General features: G+C 55.9%; 1 long non-coding RNA gene and 2 other non-coding genes across 3 annotated transcripts; all 3 read right to left on the bottom strand.

The window, feature by feature from the left end:
- Positions 1 to 2,977: 2,977 nt before the first annotated feature.
- Positions 2,978 to 6,314, bottom strand: LOC149865191 (uncharacterized). Its single transcript, XR_016442412.1, has 4 exons — positions 6,235 to 6,314; positions 5,820 to 5,932; positions 5,346 to 5,428; positions 2,978 to 3,744 (listed from the first exon to the last, which is right to left on the bottom strand). It is a non-coding gene; the product is annotated as an uncharacterized LOC149865191 (long non-coding RNA).
- LOC149865193 (small nucleolar RNA SNORA9) lies at positions 4,473 to 4,609 on the bottom strand. The gene has a single exon (XR_016442822.1). It is a non-coding gene; the product is annotated as a small nucleolar RNA SNORA9 (small nucleolar RNA).
- On the bottom strand, positions 5,615 to 5,756 carry LOC149865192 (small nucleolar RNA SNORA9). The gene has a single exon (XR_016442820.1). It is a non-coding gene; the product is annotated as a small nucleolar RNA SNORA9 (small nucleolar RNA).

Genomic DNA, 6,314 nt, shown 5'->3' with positions numbered 1-6,314 from the left:
CACCAGCTCCCACTCGCAGCTGGGTGGGCCCTGCAGCCAGGTCAGTGTCTCTGTAGTCCCCGGGGCGTACATACGGCACTCTCTGGTCCGAACAGGGTGCAGGGGGGCCCAGCTCATCACTTCTGTCAGGTAAAGCCTGAGGTCAATCTAGTCCAAACCCTGGCCCTGACCCAGCCCTGCTTGGCCCCCTCCTGTATCCTCAGCACAGGCTGGCTGCTGCTGCAGTCCATGCCAGGGTATGTCCAAATAGGGATGCATCCGCAGGGTGCGAGGTACTGACCCCATCTGGGGCAGCTGTGTGGGGCCCGTTGAGGAGGACTGGACTCTCAACACCATTGTTCGCACGCTCCCTTTTAAGGAAGCTAAGGATCAGGGGATATAGGAGGACTGCTCGATCCAGAGGTCAGCACCCCTACCTACAGGCAGCTACATATCATATTGTTCTGATTATACATTGGCCTTGCATAGAAGTTGACCCAGGGCATGCACCCGGGCTCTGCCAGGGCTGCTGCTTCCAACTCTGGGGTGAGGACCTGCTGCCGGTGAGCGAGATGCAGCCGCCCTGCTCAGCTCAGCTCAGCTCAGCTCAGCCAGCAGCCCAGCCCAGCCAGCCTGAAACTGGAAGTAGGGACCGCATCCCAGCTCCCGCTGACATCACTGGGGGAAGTCTGGGTAACTACCACGCTGGGATGTGCCGGCTGCCGGGCTTCCCTCGGGGCAGAGGGGCAAGTCCCATGGGAATTCTGCTCCCCAACCTGCCATCAGGGCTCCTGCTTCACCCCAGCATTAGGCAGGAATGGACAACAGCTCTGACCACCCTGGTCGCGCTCCGGACAATGCAGACCACCCGCGGACCCCCAGCCCAGCCCGAGGATGGACTTGAGCCCCATGTTGTCAAGTCCAGTTTCAGGAAAAACCATGTTTCCCTGCTGAACAGAAGTCAGTAACTGCAAACAGAGACCTCAACTTACAAATCCCCCAGAAAATCCAACAATGGGAGGCAGGGACCCAAAGGGTTAAGCACACCACAAACAGGATAAAAAAAGCACCTTCAGAAGCAAAGATAATTTTGCCTGAGACTCCCCACGTTGTCTCCAGCCACAGATTCCAGATCAAGAGGGATATTTTTAGTTAGAACAGAAATGGTTCACAGGTTTAAACAAGGACAGGTTAGATATGGATTGCGGTCCTGGATTCAGGCTTTATGTGATGCAAAAGCCTGGGTCCAAACAGCCTTAATTTGAGGTGCTCCAAATGCTGGTTTTGGAGCAATGTGGGGTTGTACATGCACCATCCTTATCTGCAGGTGACCTCTCCCAAGCAAGGCACCTTCAGCTCAGCTGTCTTGGGGAAAGGAACCATATTGCTGGCTGCTAAATATTTTAAAGGTTTCAGTTGAGCACAGAGGAGTGTCCAGATCAGAAGCCACCCAAGCAGTAGCTGCACAGTACTCTGCAAGACAAGCAAGCCAAAGAAAGCACTGAAGCCCAAGGGGTGGTTTCTGAACTCCTACACTTCCAACCCCTGGACAACTCTGTGGGGTTTCCTGCCCACTCGTATGATGGGCCATTTCCTGGCTCTGTGGCTCCCCTGACCTGACCCAGAGCTGGGTCCCAGGGTTGGGAGGACTCAAGTTCCCACCAGTTTCATAGGGTTTCTGAGCTCCCACGCCAGCAGGGCTGTGGGGTGGGGACAGCGCGAGTCAGCCAGCCATTGGGGTGCTTCTCTGTGGGAGCTGAGTCTGCTACAGCCATGCCTGAGCAGATGAGTGTGCACAGCACCTGGAAAGGCCCACTGGCTGCCATGTATTCAGTCCTCAACATACCAAAAAGCCCAGCATGGCCCAGAGAGAGCACGAGGGTGCTGCTGGCAAGTCAGACCCACACAAGGGAAGCAAGGGGCCTAAGCTCCCCACTGACAACAGGAGTACTAGAAGCATGGCACCTCAGAGAAGTCAGGCCTTAAGGAACTTGGCTATAGGCAAAAAGGGAGGTGGTGGCAGAACTGGGACTGGCAACTCAGGCTCCCAGCTCCCGCTACCATATGGGGCTTACTCCACACTGCCACACACAGGGACATCCGCTCAAGCCTAGTTATCAATCTAGCTGCTTCTCCCAGAGGTATCAGGGAGTGATTCATTCCCCTGTAAAGGAAGGTCATCCTGCCTTTAGTGACCTGTGTGGGCGCAGAAGACTGAAACGCAGCAGCTCTGAGGGCAACTACACAACAGCCCCTGCTGAGAGCAGGGAGCCAGAACTGGATGCCTGGGGTGGTGCTGAGCCAAAGAGGCTGTCTTGAGCAAACGGAGAAGCTGGTTTCGCCCACTGGGAAGGAAGGCAGCTTGCATGTAAGCTAGAGCCCAGAGTTCCCCAGTCAGCACAGGTGCGTGATACCACACTGCCACAGGGAAGCTGTGGTGGCAGGAACCCTGGGGCAAGCCACCCCCAGGAGCGTCATGCTGCCTGGCAGCTCAGTTAGCAAGAAGCTGTGGTGCAGGCTGCATCTCCTCCATACAGGGAGTGGCCTTGCAGGGAGCTGGGGGAGGATATACAAAGCCAGAGCAGAGCTCTTGTTAGAGCTTAGGCTCCTGCTCTTGCAGGCAGTCCTGCCGCAACACTTTTACAAAGCCAGGCCTCATAGCCTCCCCAGAACAGAGCACGTGCTGTCAGACCAGGACCTGCAGAAGAGGCTTTAGCATATGCCATCAAACCAACCAAGGGGGGAGGAAGGGCCTGAACAAAGACATTCACCACCCGGGGGACAATGCCCAAACCCAGCACCGGGGCTAAACACCGACAGGCTTTGGGCTATTGCGGGGGTCTGGCCCATGAGCTCCACAGACACCAGGCAGTAGAGGCCAATGGCAGAAAGCAACACAAGACATACCACAGCTCTTGACGCTCTCTTTCCTGGCTTGGGTGTCATTCCCTGGATAGGGCTGAGGGAAGCCACTGGGTTCAGAACCAGGACAGGAAGCCAGGCTTTACTTGTTTATTGGTATTTGTACAGAATCAGAGGGGACAAATGCCCAAGGCAAGGCCCATCCTTACACCAACAGGACCAAGATACACAGCAGCCCACCCTGACAGCCAACAGGACTCGCACCCGACTCCCAGACCTGGCACCACACTCAAGGCCCATGAACCAGGACTCCCCTAGGAGGAAGAGCCTCATCTGCAGCTCGAGAGGCCCTACACAGAGGATGCTGCTGCTAGCCCCAGCTCATACTGAGAATCCAGTTCCTGTGGCTGTCCTGACAGCAGCTGTAGCAGCACAGCCTGAGGTGACTCCTCAGGACAGGGCTGTCCCCAGCAGGTTAGGGCTGAGCAGAAGGCCATGTGAAGGCACAAGGAGGTCCCCTTCCACCACCACCCATCCTTTTTCCTTCAAACACTCAGGTCAGCAAATGTCAAATGCCCTGTGGGAGCAGGGATACAGGCCAGAGCTACAAAACCAGGCAGGGCCAGGACATCCTTCGGAATGACTTAGTCCCCAGACACTGTACGAGAAAGTCTTTAGAGATGGCAGCGACTGGCCTCCCACACTAGATGTTTCCTCTGAGGCACTAGCCAGCTCTCATTGAAGGTTACAGAGGCTGCTGGAGTCTGTCAGCTGGACTCCACTGCACACGCTGGTTCTTTGAACAGGACGTCCCCTAGGAACGAAGGGTGTTGGCTCAAGTCAAGTCTCCTGATGTTCTGCTGGTCAGATTGGGAGCCATCGGTGCTGCTTTTGCATCTGGGCCTGAAGCAGAGTGAACAGACATGGGCACGGTCAAGGCTTACAGACTTGTTACCATGGCAACTGGTTCCCACTTAACGGGAAATGCGCAGGAGGATGAACCCAAGTGAGATGCAAGCTATCCGCCTCCCACATGGCAGCTGCCAGCTTGGTAGCCAGCAGCCTCCGCAGGGGATCAGCACTGCTGCTGCAGGAGCAGGCAGGGCTCAGGGTAAGACCACAGCTGTTCCCTGCAATGCCCTTGTGAAGTGGGATGGCACCATGAATCCTGAGGCTCATTAGCAGGAAACCTGTCATTAAAATTCAAGGAACCCTTGTTTTTAAGCCCAAGCTGATACTGCTTTGGGGGGGGGGGGGGGTGCAGGCTGCCTCCAAGGCATGTGCTGCTGATAACAATTCAAGCTGGTTTGTTGTGCTGCAGAGCAGACCCACCATTAAGACCTACCAGACTTCACACCTTAAAAACTTTCTGACCACAACACCTCCTGACTGCTTGAATAGCTTACCGGGGTGAGCTGTGGAAGGCAGGGAGCCAGCAACTCAGCTGCAGGCAGATTCTACCCTGGCCCCCCAAGGGCAGGGCAGAAATGGCCCCCAGTGGGGCTTAATTGGATGTGGCCTCTCAGGCCTTCATCCAAGGATCCATCATCCCACCTGACAGTCTCATCATTCAAGACTGCCCCAAAGAGCTTCTCCTCTCCCTTCCTTCCAGCACTGGCAGCTCCAGGCCAGAATGTCTGAAATTTTTGTAACCTTGTCCCAAAAGGGAAGCAGAACAAGGCCTCAAACCACCTCAGGGTTGCTCTTGCAAGCACTACAGGAATGAGCAAGGTCACAGGCAGACCCAGCCACGCTGCACGGCTTGCGGGAATCCAGAGAGCTCAGGGAAGGCACAGCCTAACAGCCCCACCTGTGATTTAGGGACAATGAAAGAGTGCGAGCCAGCTGTCCTATGCCCAAGGACATCAAAGGTCTAAGCACATGGTTAGCATGGGGGCAACTCGCTGACGTGTAGCCACTTCACTTTGAACCTACAAGCCGGGACATGTCCTGCCTTCCAAAAACGGCTACCTGCTTGAACAGGGCAGCACAAATGAGTCCTAACCTAGCAGGTCATAGTTCACTTGAAGATCAAATGATAGCAGCACAGCCAGAGAAAACGTAAGGGGATGGGAAGCCTAGAAAATTAAGGTTGGAAGGGACCTCATGAGGTCATTTAAGTCCATCTATGCAGCAATTTTACAGCACCACATAATTAACTCTACAGAACCCAGCTCGCCTACCCAGAGAAGAGGCAGTGCAGAGGCCTCTCCTGGGATCTGAGTATTAGACATGTGCACACTACGATATTGAGAAATACCTGGAATATCTACAGCAGCAGTGCGTGGAGTTTAGGACTCCACCTCGGCTGAACCTGCCTTTTTCCCCCTGCCAGGGGGGACATGAAACCACAGCCTGACCTGACTGGCTGACTGGGGTTCATACGAAACGGACACTGATCTCTCAGAAACAGTTTGTCGTCAGGAGGCTCCGAGACAGAGTAAAAGGGAAGGGGGAAGCCTTTCTCTTCCCTTCCCAAGCATCTGGGTTTTAAGCTTCCTTACCAAGCCCAGCAACGCGAGCTCTTCTGTTCAAGCAGCGCCGCAGGGAAGCCACAGGCTGTAGACAAGGAGACGATTCACTAAATCTGAAAGGAAAAGCAAATGACAGGTTAGACAACACGCACGCGAGCAGATGGGAATCGGGACTTCTGGCAAGCCAAAGAACAGAGAGGCCAGGAGGCGTTTATCGCAAGCGCCCGCTTGCCGCTCGCGGCCCCAGGAGCCAGCGCCGTGCGTGCCTCGGCTCAGAGGCGATGCCACAGTCTCGCCAGGCATGTCTGAAATTTCTATAACCTTGCTCCAAAAGCAAAAGCAGCACGGAGCAAGGCCTCAAACCATCTCAAGGCTGCTTTTGCAAGCACTGCAGGAATGAGCGGGGTCACACCAGACCCGGCCATGCTGGAAGGCTTGCTTATAAGAAACCGCGCCACCAAGCAAGATTCAGCACCGAAGCAAGTCCCGACCCTGGTGTTTTACCTTTTTGTTAGGCCGGCGGTGTGGTTTCACAGCAGCCCGCGGTGACCTGTGCATCACCCAGCCCAGCTCCCAGCTGCGGAGATGTCGCGGCAGCACTCCGGGATGTGCGCTCTCTGCACAGAGGCGAGAGTTTTTATTCCACCAACTGAACAGCTGCAGAAATTGGCCTTTGCAAGCTCTCGGGTGCAAACGCCCCTCCCAAAAGCTTACAAACACGGCCCAACGAAAAATTTACCCAAAAAACGACCACCACCGGGGGGGGGGTTTAGGCCCAACATCTGCGCAAGGGAAAGGGCGGCTGCGTTAGGGGCTGCACCCGCCCCGGCCCGCGGACAACCCCGGGGGACCCGCCCCGCACGGCGTGGGAGGCCCGGAGCCCAGCACGACCGCGGATGGCGGCGGATGCCGTACTCACCCTCAGCCTCACCCTCAGCGCCGCCACCATGGTTCCTGCCTGTCCTGTGCCGCTGCGCGTGTGACGTCAGCACGCCCGCC

The sequence above is a fragment of the Crocodylus siamensis genome, chromosome 5 (genome assembly GCF_052110815.1).
Source record: "Crocodylus siamensis isolate JL-2025a chromosome 5, ASM5211081v1, whole genome shotgun sequence".
Lineage (NCBI taxonomy): Eukaryota > Metazoa > Chordata > Crocodylia > Crocodylidae > Crocodylus > Crocodylus siamensis.
The sequence above is the reverse complement of the archived record's forward strand: the minus strand, read 5'-3'. Positions and strand labels throughout refer to the sequence as shown.